Here is an 11,817-nt window from a genome sequence, read left to right as displayed (position 1 = left end):
CTTTGCACCTCATCTCCCAGCGGTTCTGGTGGCCGGAGCAACGGAAGGATGTCATGGAGTTCATCAACGCCTGCTCCACCTGCGCCTGCGGCAAGGCCTCGCATCGGCCTCCGGCTGGATTGCTCCAACCACTACCCATTCCTCCTCGACTTTGGTCCCACATCTCCCTGGACTTTGTCACAGGTCTTCCTCCATCCCGTGGGCGGTCCGTCATTCTCACCATTGTGAACCGTTTCTCTAAATCAGCCCACTTCATCCCACTGTCCAAATTGCCGTCGGCGTTGGAGACCGCCAACCTCCTCGTCAGGTATGTCTTCCGCCTCCATGGCATTCCTCAGGACATTGTATCCGACCGGGGACCCCAGTTCGTGTCCAGAGTGTGGAAGCTGTTCTGCCGGTCCCTGGGGGCCACAGCGAGTTTGACGTCGGGATACCACCCGCAGTCCAATGGGCAGGCGGAGCTCGCTAACCAGGATCTGGGGGCGGCCCTCCGTTGTGTGTGTCTCCACCGTCCCTCGTCCTGGGCTGACCACTTACCTTGGGTGGAGTATGCTCACAACATCCTCGTCTCTTCAGCCACTGGGCGGTCCCCTTTCATGACGGCCTATGGGTACCAACCACCGCTGTTCCCATCCCAGGAGGATCAGGTGGAGGTTGCGTCGGTGCAGTTCCACCTCAAACGGGCCCATCACGTGTGGAAGGAGGCCAGGGCCGCATTGTCCCGCACCGCGTCCAGAAACCGGCAGATCGCGGACCGTCGGCGACGCCCGGCGCCGACCTACGTGGTGGGGCAGAAGGTGTGGCTGGCTACGAGGGACCTGCGCTTGGCCGGCACGTCTGCCAAGTTGGGGCCACGTTTCACCGGACCGTTTGTGGTGGACTCCGTCATCAGCCCCGTCACAGTCAAGCTCCACGTCTCGCTGATCAAGCCGGTAGCGACCGGTCCCTTGGCTCCGTCTCCCACCCCGCCTCCTCCTCCGCGGGTCGTCGACGGTGACCCCGTGTACACTGTGCGGGTCATCCTGGACTCTCGGCGCAGGGGTAAGGGGTTCCAGTATCTGGTCGACTGGGAGGGCTACGGGCCAGAGGATCGGCAATGGGTCCCCCGCTCCTGGATCTTAGATCCGTCCCTCCTTCGTGACTTCCACGCTTCTCACCCGTCCAAACCGGGTGGGCCGCCGGGAGGCATCCGTTGAGGGGGGGGTACTGTCATGTTCCGTATTCGGCAGCAGGTGGCACGCGTTCACTTCTGCCGCCTGCACACCTGCTGCCTATTTGTCAGTGATTGCACCTGCTATATCCAGGCGCTCCGGCGGTCGACTCATTGCTGGAGTATTGTATGCCGTGCCACTGCTGTTGCTCATGATCATAGATATTGTTCGATACCTTTTGCGGTTAGTTATATTGTCGTTGTCCCAAGGGAATCTTTATATAATCGTTGCGTGAACTAGTACTTGTGTTAACCTATCTTCCTTGCCGTTTTTTGCAAGCGTTTTCTGTTGTCGCGTTTCTTTATCTCCTGGTTCTAGTTTTGACCAGCGTTTTCTGTTGTTTATTAGGCGGGATTTTTGTTTATAATAAATATTATTGTTTTTACAAAGTCCTTGTCGGTGTCTGCTATTTCGGGGATCCGCTTATTTTCATTTTCTCGGTTACGTACGAAGCAGTTCCCTTTTCCTGCTTCGTACGTAATGTGACATCACCGTGGCGTTTTCTGCGCTTTTTAGTCAGGAACCCGCCATCCGCTGCTGATTACTCATGATCAGAAAAGGTTCCAGACGTTTTTTTCCCCTTCAGCACGTTGCTGTGCGAGATCTGGCAAAATGCTCTCAAATGGCTGCCGGACAGTCAGTTAAAATCTTTGTAACGCATTTGACAAGGGAAGGCAATGAATTAGCCGCGTAGCTGCTGTTGGCACCTTTTGGCCTTGGTGGAGGTCTCTCGTTGTTTTTTTAAAAACATCTTTTGTGTTGGTTTGTGAAATGGAGAGTGAATGAGCACACAAGCAATGCCGTTTGTTTTATTGTCACAACTTTGGCCGGCACAAAATGTTTCACGATGAGAAACGTTGTCACAGCCCACCCACTCCAAATGAAAACAACAACAAGAAGACGAGAAGCGCACGACGATCGCTACATGCTAACGAGCACGACCACATTTGCTCGGACACTCGCCGGAGGACGAGTGCGGGCACGCTGGCAAGAAAATTAGACGGCAGACCACAATCGAGTCTTTGTTTGTGCGGACAGAAAGGTGCCACGTCACCAAAGTGAACTTTGCTGCCAAAGCTTCCCATGAGTGAAGCGAGACACGCCTGCTTGGCTCAGACACATTGAGCCAAATTGCGAGTGTCATCTCGTCAATGACCGCCTTTCAGGCAGAACTGAAGATTTTGACGCACATTTTTCGTTAGGCTTACTTACATCCACCTTTCTTAGATATGTAGTTTTCAAAATAAGTCTGACATGGCTAGATTTTGACTTTCTGAAAAGAAAATATCCTCCTTTTCTCTAAATTGTGTTCTGACAAGAATCCAAATAGTTTTTTCTGACTTGTCGGGAGGGGGGACATCCTGGGTATGTTTTTTTCTTCGGGAGAAAAATACAGATTCTCGTTGAGAAAAAGATGCATCTTTGTCTGAAAAAATGTTTGTCGAAATTTTTTTTCCTCAAAAAAAATAAAATACTTTTCTAAAAATATACATTAAGTAAAATTCCACATTTTTCGCCCCTTTGCAGATTGTTTTATTTGCTGAAACATTCCCTTCCATGAAAAATAATCCCTTTTCATCAACAAAAAATAGGAAATGAATCTTCCGCTTGAGACTAATTTCTTGAAATATATGCTTCCTGAAAGGAAAAGACTTTGTTTCGTTGAAAGAAAAAAATGGCTTCCTTTTCTCCCAAAACATTTGTCGACGGGGAAAAAAAGTTCTTGTTCGTCCAAACTAACTTTTTTATTATCAATACGGAATTTTTCTTGGGGGGGGGGGTGGAGATCTGTGCGAAATCCTGCATACCTTTTGAGTCCAAAATGCCCCCACTCCCCCCCCCCCCAAAAATGGAGATTCATAATTTAAAATGTTGCCCTCAAATGAGTTTTCGCCCTGGTTCAAAAATGAAATTCCCAATGCGAGCTGAGTGAAAAAAAAGCCCAGGGACGTTTTTGTTTGGATCCTTGATGGGGGTCACGCTGAGCCAAGAAGGGCCCCCTTCCCGAAAGGAATCTGGGCTGTCTCTCCGCATGTTTTCGTCGAATTGCACGACAGGGCCGCGTGACCTGACCTTTCAGGTGCGAGGTCAGCCAAGTTCATTCGACCATAGTAGCATCGATTTCATTTGATTTTCTTTCCAGCGTGGCCGTAATACTCCTCCGTACACGACCACTGACGACCGCCCCAACCCCACCCCCGTCCTTTGTTTGCAGGCTGGACCGTTCAAAAGTCAAAGAGTGTCACTCGAGTTTTTTGCCACGGGATTTGTCTCACTCGCTTGCCAAGTACAAAGAAGAAGCACGCGCGGCAGAAGACGAACCGAGTCCAAAATGCCGCTCGGTCCGCTTTGGAGCGGCGTCAACGCGGTTTGTGAAAAGTGCAGCGGCGGGCGACGCCGTTCAGCAGTGGATCTCATAGCCCATCCGAGAATCCACGAACAAGCCAGCGTGGTTGACGAATACTAGTGATGGGTCCAGCGACACCGATGCGTTGACGCATGCGCCGGGCTCACAGAGCAAACCCCGTGTCGGTGCATGTGCTGCTTCATTACGTCACGTGATTGACACGTGAACTGCACCGGCGCAGTTTAGACTGCATCGGCTGCGTTGACACAGTCCAGGCTGCTAATTGACACATCGGCTGCGTTGACACAGTCCAGGCTGCTAATTGACACATCGGCTGCGTTGACACAGTGCAGGCTGCTAATTGACACGTGAACTGCACCGGTGCAGTTTAGACTGCATCGGCTGCTTGGCCCAGTCCAAGCTTAGTCCAGGGGGCGTCGACTCAGTACAGGGGGCGTTGACGCAGCAAAAGCCCGCACAGTGTATCATAAGGAAGTGCGTCTGGCGACACGATGCCGATTGCCGAAACAAGGCAGACCTCACCCTCGCTCGAATAAAAATATATGTTTGGGCCATACGGAAAACACACTGATTATCAGAAAAAATGTGTCCGTCTGACTTCGAGCGTCATGTTGGCTGTCATATAATAGGCTATTATTATATGAGAAGTGCTTTATGAACGTTTGTACTGTACGTCATACTCCAGTTGATTGAGAGGTCCCGCCTATAAGGGGGAGTTCCAGAAAGTGACTGCGAGTGAGCACACCGCATGTTTGATGACTCTGCCACGTTGCTATTAAAAGTCACATAAAACGTAAACCTTGTCTGCTGACCATCATTGCATCGGCTAGGCTAGTTTAGCTGTTGTCGTAGTTCAAAGCTTAATATGTGGCGTGGGTTGGGTCGGCGCTGCGAGTACGTGCTCGCGCTCACGCGCTCACAGCAGAGAGCAGCAGACTATCGACTGCTGAGACGCGCTTCACTCGAGTGATGTTGCTACAGTACGTGCATATTATGGAACAGCTTCCGGACAAATACAAATTGTCTGCCGTGTAGAGCCATTTTGATCTCCTTTTGGAGAATAAGGTGTTTATTAAAATCTCCTTGTCTCTCCAAGTGCCTCTCGGATTTTTGACATGTCTTATTCCATTGTGTGTGTGTGTTCTCCACAACAGGGGAAATAGTATGCATTAAACGCAACAGACTGAAATTTAAAACACTGGAGCATCTTATTTTTCTAAATCAAAATTTGTGAAGACAAAGCCCACAAGCATCCTCATTTACATGATTTTCACATTATTGAAACACATTGAATGATACAATATGAATGCATGGATCTGAATGATATTGTCAAGGGTCAATGTCATCTTTGTCAAATATGCTTTATGTATGACATGCAGCATAGATGAAATTTCTTCCTCTCAATCCTCAGTGCACACATGCATGCAAACATGCTGTGCATTAAACACACACAGCTAAGAAAGGATAGCAGCTACACTGTATAAAAAAGACATGTAATGTAATACTGAACAGTATAGACAATATAAACAACATAATGGCGCTTGTGGCCATCGTGGGTAGAGTGAGGTAGTGCATTGTATACACGTCATCATCAAATCAGTTTGTTCAGTCTGTCAAGTGGGTTGGCTGCAGGGATTTTGAAGGTCCAGCAGGTGGCAGTGGTCAGCGACACAGTATCAGTACAGTGTGTCATTGTGTCGACACGCCTCATGGACCCATCACTAACGAATACCCCCTCGCCCTCGGACGTCATGACCGGCTCCGCCTCGCCGCCCTCGCCCGCCATTCTTCTCACGGTCCGAACGTCGCCGTCGGCTTCGCCGGGAGGCAGCGCGGGGCCGTGGGATGCGGGCGGGCCAGCCGCCGAAGACCCCGAGCGGCTGCCGGTGTCGGACGGGGTGCGGCGGTGGGCCGGGGTGGCAGCGGGCGGGGCAGGCGCCGACACGGGTTTGGCGCGGTTCAGGACGAACATCTCATGGCCGCGCTCGTCTCGGAACTCCTCCAGCTGGGCAAAGGTCGTGGGCCCGTCCGAGTAGTCGTTCACGTACAGGATGCTCTCCTCCAGATGCGCAAGAACAGCGCCACATTTTCATCGCTTTCTGACACAATTTCATTGAAAACAAGCGGGGGTGGAAACAGGATTAGTCTTGCAAAATTTCAGGAAAAAAATGTTGCCGTCAAGCATGGCAAAACTTATGCAATCCCCGTGGAAGAAAGCCCGTCAAGCAGCAAGTTGCAACTCACAGCTCGGTCGGGGCAGCGAGGCGTGCAGGCGGCGAAAGTGGCCACGGCCTCCCAGGGACACGTGGTCTCCACCAGGGCGAACTTGAGCTGGGTGATGGTGCCGATGGTGACGACGTTCTGTCACAGGAGAGCGAGCGAGCGAGCGTTTAGAAGGAAGGCGGACGCCAGGCGGCAAGCCAAACAAACACTCGACAAAGGATCTTCACCACGCTCGTGAGCTGAGCCACTTCCAGCAAGGCAAAGTAATTGGGCCGCTCACTCTCCCGGTTGAACTTGAGCACCGCGTCCCGCACGGCGCCGACGCCCGTCGGGTCATAGAGGCAACAGCTTGGGGCACGACGAACAAATCAGCAGCAGCTCCTCGTCGGACGGCTCTGCAAACAAGGTGGCGGCGGCGCCGCCCGAGCTTCGCCATCAGCTCTCACCGCAACAAAGCATTTCACAGACAAGCACCAAAGCAGCGGGGCTCTCACGACCTGGTCGGGTGGTGCATTCGTGGCGGGTGACTTTGGCCGCGCCCCACATGACCCAAAACTCCACGCTGCAGATGGCAGATGGCCCTGAGCCACCCAAAAACAACACTGTTAGCACATCAGACAGAAGCGACCGGCAGGACCCAAAGGACACTCACCCGCTCATTCTGCCGCCACAGCTCGCACAGGGCCTCGGGTTTGGGGTTGCTGAAGTGACATTTGGTCTGCAGCAGCGTGCATCAGCTCACGTTGATGTCAATATGGCAACCTCCCGAGACCTGCGTGGGCAGAGCTGCCAGACGAGCGCATCTCAATCATCTCCCAAGGAGCGGCTCGGCCGGCCAACTTGCTCACCTGCCGGTATTTGCTGGTCTGCACCTCGTGCAGCCGGAACCTGAAGCCGTGCTCGTGATGTCTGTTGACGTGCCGGACGGCCATGCCGGCCGCCGCCTTCACGCTGTCCTCGCCGCACGTGACCGAAGAAGGCAAAGACTGAGGCGACACCAAGCCAGGAAAAGCCAAAGCGCACCACAGCGCAGCAGCCAATAGATGAGCCGCCATTCTAACCGGTGACGAAGGGTTGCAAATTGAACACGGCGCGCTTAAAACCTCCCGCGCGGGCTTTAAAGCCAGCTGAGGCACTCCGGCGACCAATGGCAGAGGAACACGAAGGGCTGACACCTGGCTGCTCATTAGCGCTGGGCTGGCTTTTAATCAGTCACCATAGCATGCCTCTTTTGCCTTTGATCAGATATATTTTTGAGGAGAAAATATGTCATTGTTTAAAAAAAGGGGGGGGTGATTATTTTTCTATTTTCAAATTTTTTTGGGGGGGAGAACATTTTACAGTTCTTGAGGAATGTGTTTTTCAACAAAAAAATAACAAGGAGAAATAAATGTTTCTGGAAATTCAACCTGTGAACTTTTGATGAATCACTAATTATTGTGTGTTTTTTTAAATCAATCAATGAATCGGGCGAAAAACACCTTTTATTTTCCATAACTTTATGTAACCAGGTGAACCTTACCTAGACGCTTGTAGTGAAGGCTTCCTTGTTTAACAAATGTATCACTGTCACTTTAAGAGCCACACTAGATCAAAACACGCGGGAGCATATGCAGCATGTGAGAATCAGACCAGTAAGGGTGACATGCACGTGAAGGAGGGTAGTCGCTGAACTGTGCCTACTGCTTGTCCCAACTTGATACACCCATGATCGTCGTCGTAACCCTGGCGATATTCAGGTATTGGTAACTAGTTTACCATGACGCATGTTAGGTGTTAATTTTGGACAGATGATTAATTAGTTGAAGGGTATTTGTAGAGCACAATATCTGGAGTGGTTTGGTTTGGAGTTTGAAATCTACCACTAGTGAGTCGTGTGAACAGCTGTACAGCGTAAGTGTTCGCAATGGACAAAGTTAAAGAAATGACTCGGCACACAGGAAAATTGTCTTCAATATCGGCGGGAGCGGATCTCTGAGAGCCAACGACGGTTAGTTGCTCCGCGATCACACTCGAGCTCCCTTCCCGCCAATTCAGGCTTTTATTGTAACATACAAGGAAAACACTGCCCCCGATATTTGCATACCGCACCCACGGTCCGGCCCCTCGGTAGTGATGGGTTACCTGTGTTAAACATTGAACCACCAGTACATTGGCGCCTTTTCTGGCTGGTCTACATCGAATTAGCATGTTGTAGACTTTGCGGATGGCCAATGTCGTCTGGGCGCGACGGGTGTTCTCAACTCGTCTTTTGTTGTTCAACCGCTGTTCCCGAATTATTCATTCCCCTTTTGTGACCGAGTTTCGCCCTCTCCCCCGTGATCGCCCACCTGTATTGACGTGCTAATTGTGGACTTCAACAGCCCTCTGGCTTTGTGCACAGGAATTTGGGGGTGCTGGATACGCACCCAAACGTTTAGATGTGTCCAGATTAAATGAAACTTTAAACATGTTACATTTTTGCTCATAGATTCCTCTAACACAATGTTATAAGATGTAAATATGTTTTTTTTTGGACTGTGAAATTATATGAACTGTGTTATCTGTTCTTTAGAGGGGAGATCATTTGTGTTTGTCCATGTGCTTTGTACACACCCAACACACCACATATCGAGTAAGTGTGGCTGCATCTCAAAACATTGGGTTGTAATGATTATTTGTTCTGCACTAAGAAGTATTGTGGCTTGGAAATAATGTATTTTTATTTCTGTTTCCCTCTTAAACAAGCCACTGCTGTTGTCTATTGTGGCGTAATTGTCTTTAATCTGTTTGATGATTTTCTTTGATCTCTTAGATCCCTTTTTGAACTCTTTTAAAATTCAGTTTACATCTCAGACTTTCATCTTAAAGCTGTACAATTCCTTATTGTTCTGTCGGGAATAAAGCCCACATAAAAATTATTTTGTGTCCAGTCTAGTCCTTCCAGAGACTCGGCTACATTTATTCAAAAACAGAAGATTACTTGAAATTGACAGTGCAGATAATGCACAAACTTCATTTGAGTATGTGAGATGAAGTTCCACCCGAGGGATTAAAATGAGTGTACAGTACTTTATTAAAAAGAATGTCAACTCACTCAACACGTGCCTTTCCTCAAAGACACACGTAAACATCATTTTTCTACTTTCTGCCCGACAACAGCGAGTGCTCAGCTGGCAAGAAAGAGCCCGAATGCTCCACTCCCAAGGAGTTCGCCACAACACAGTGGCGCACCTGCGGGTCTCTCCTTAGTGGGGCGATCACGCGCACTTTGCCGACAGAGCGCCGAGGAAGCAGCACGACGAAAAAGAACATCTCACCAACGAAGAAGAAATACGATTCGTTTGGGCGCTCCACCATGGAAGCGATTTTCAGCGAAGTCCTCAAAGTCGTCATTAAATGTCGACACTGCAATGAAAGGTACACGGCAACTGTGACTCCGGACGAGACGTGACTCAACACGATGAAGTGATGAAGTTCCGATTTCAGTTTGCCATCAGAAGCCCTTTGTTGTGCCCCAACCCAATTTCAATGATGCATGCAAAGCATCATGAAGACAATGTCGATGCAAGATAAATTGTGTGTTCTTCCATTGTAAAAATCACTCGTTTTGTCAGAGGACCTTTTCGAGGTGGTTTTGCCATTTAGAGCATGCCACAGTGCATGGCGAGAAAAAATACGACAACATGACGGAATATCAGGGAACATTAAACTTAAAATTCACAGTGTGTCAACATGGGATTGAAATTTTATCTTGACATTTTATTTTCATCAGAGCAGTGAATAACACGAGATTTTTCGTTGTGGTACAAGTCATAAAAAATGACTTTCAGAATTCATCCCTGGTATCAACACTTCCTTTTCATGAAGTAGTTTGAAACAAAATATATCTTTGGCATCATTTCTGGATGCCACAATTAAACATTTTTTGCATGGGTGATCATCATCCAATAAACCTGCTGTGGTCAGTATTTCTGACGATTGTCTTGTTCTCTTATTTTCCATCGCCACATAATGTTCTAAAATTGATGCACGGAATGTCTGGGGAAGGCCTTCATCAGTTCCACTGCCATCTGAAAAAAAATAGCTTGTTTGTCTTGTGGGAGTGACAAAACTGTTTCGGGCGAACAATTTGAAAACACAATTTGTACAAGGCTGCATAAAGCTGGACGATCGCTTGGTTGTGCGTTGAAGTTTTGGACCCTGTGTTGTCAACCCGCGCCACTTTCGGCCTGCCTGGCTTGGAGGAGCTCCGGCGGGGACAAACTGGCGGCATCGCTTCTATACCGGCCCGTCGCGGGCGTATTCGACGAGGTTTATTAGCCCGTTGCTTGACACCCGCGCCCCTCCCGGCTTCCCGCAAGATCCCCCTGATCAGAGCTGCATTGCGATCCGCTAGGAGCAGCCGCGCCCGGGCCGTGTTTTGCAGCGGCATTGTACGATATTTCGCGAGGATGGCCGTGAGCTTTTCACCCACTTCGCTTGCAACCCGGGCCACGTTGGACCGACGGGCGCGGCGAAACTCCGGCGAGGTCAGGCGGGTGGCGTATTTTCCTTCACAGAATGTCGCGCGGGTGTGCGTCGAAGTTTTCTGCCCTTTGTGTTAGGGTCCATTGTTTGTCCACAGTGTCGACCCTCCCTTTTGATTTTGCGCCCGGGACCTAACCGACGCTGTCGCTTGGCCCCGCCAGAGCTGCGCCGTGCCTGGCGGGCCGGCAAAGGCGAGTGTTGCAAGCGAAGAGGTGGAAGACCTCGCGCACACCAACACGACCTGCCGGGAGCAAAGCTGCTGCCCGCTCGGCTCCGCCAGAGATGCACCTCGCTTTGAGGGACAGGGGGCGCGGTGTGCAATCAAAGGGAAGAAAAACTTGGGAATCAAACCGCGCGAAGGTCCGGGACCGAACCGATGCCACCCGCTTGGCCCTGCCGGAGTTGCGCGGGGCAGGTAGGGCCGAGAGTGGTGTGTGTGATAAGCGAAGCGGAGGAACAGCTCGCGCCCGCCCGTGAGAAATTTCGGACAGAGCCGTTTTTGCCCACGGCCGAGCCGGAGTTGCTCCGCTGCGGCGCTCAGGCTGTTCCGACGAGGATGTTGGGGCGGAGCGCTGGGAGAACCGCGGGTGTTAAGCAAAGTGTTCGGCTTCGTGAGAGATGAAGAGAGGAACCACGCGCAGACACAAAAAGCACAGAAGGGTTTTATTGCCAGTAAGCGAGACAGGCCGAGGTGGTCACAACTGAAAGGTAGTCAAAATGATCAATTCGAGGAGTGCAGGAATCCTGGAGCGGTACGGCGTCGTCGACACGGCAGGAAGGATCTCTGACGAAGTGACAATGGGTGGCTCTTCAGGCTGGCTTTTATGCTGCAAGTGGCAGATGAGATAATGACTCGCAGGTGTGTCGGGGAGGCAGGTGCACTGATTAGAGAAGCGCCCATCCCACACTGAAAAAGGTAACAATAACTTTTTGGGAGCGGCAAATTCCCCCACAGGAGAACAGAGAAATAGTGGTTTGATTTCGTGGAGTTCGTGGCGCAATGCATGAGGCGTCTGACTACAAATCAGGTCATGCTCGGCCAAAGAGAGGGCGTCCACCAGGTTGAAAAAGAGATGAAGAGCAAACACTGTCAATACATAATAAAGTTTCTCTGTCCCAATATCCCAAAAAAAAAGCCCAGTCCGAAGTAGCAAGATTAAGAAAATCTTTTGAAAAAACGCTCACATGAGGCGGATTTTGAGCCTTGCCTATGCAGTGATATTAATAATAATTGTAATAATAATCATGAAAAAGTGTGATGGTGGCGTGGCATTCATTTATCTTTTGAATTGGTGCGTTTAGATTTTTGTTTTTTGCTTTTCCTTGTATTTGGGTGTAGTTTCAAGCGCAGCTCATGTTCACACAACGCACATTTTATCTCATTATTTTTAGAGGGTCACAGGAAATCATATGGAAGGCTGCAATGGCCAACTCTCACCAGCAGAGGCTATCGTAAAGTGCTGGCCGTGCATGGACAAATAGGGCTCTCGCATTTCAGAAAGCACA

General features: G+C 50.0%; 1 pseudogene; it reads right to left on the bottom strand.

The window, feature by feature from the left end:
• Positions 1-242: 242 nt before the first annotated feature.
• On the bottom strand, positions 243-6,857 carry LOC147208196 (alpha-2-HS-glycoprotein-like; annotated as a pseudogene).
• Positions 6,858-11,817: the final 4,960 nt, after the last annotated feature.

Source organism: Hippocampus guttulatus, chromosome 2, assembly GCF_054856545.1.
Source record: "Hippocampus guttulatus isolate MCC_2025c chromosome 2, RoL_Hgut_1.0, whole genome shotgun sequence".
NCBI lineage: Eukaryota > Metazoa > Chordata > Actinopteri > Syngnathiformes > Syngnathidae > Hippocampus > Hippocampus guttulatus.
The sequence above is the reverse complement of the archived record's forward strand: the minus strand, read 5'-3'. Positions and strand labels throughout refer to the sequence as shown.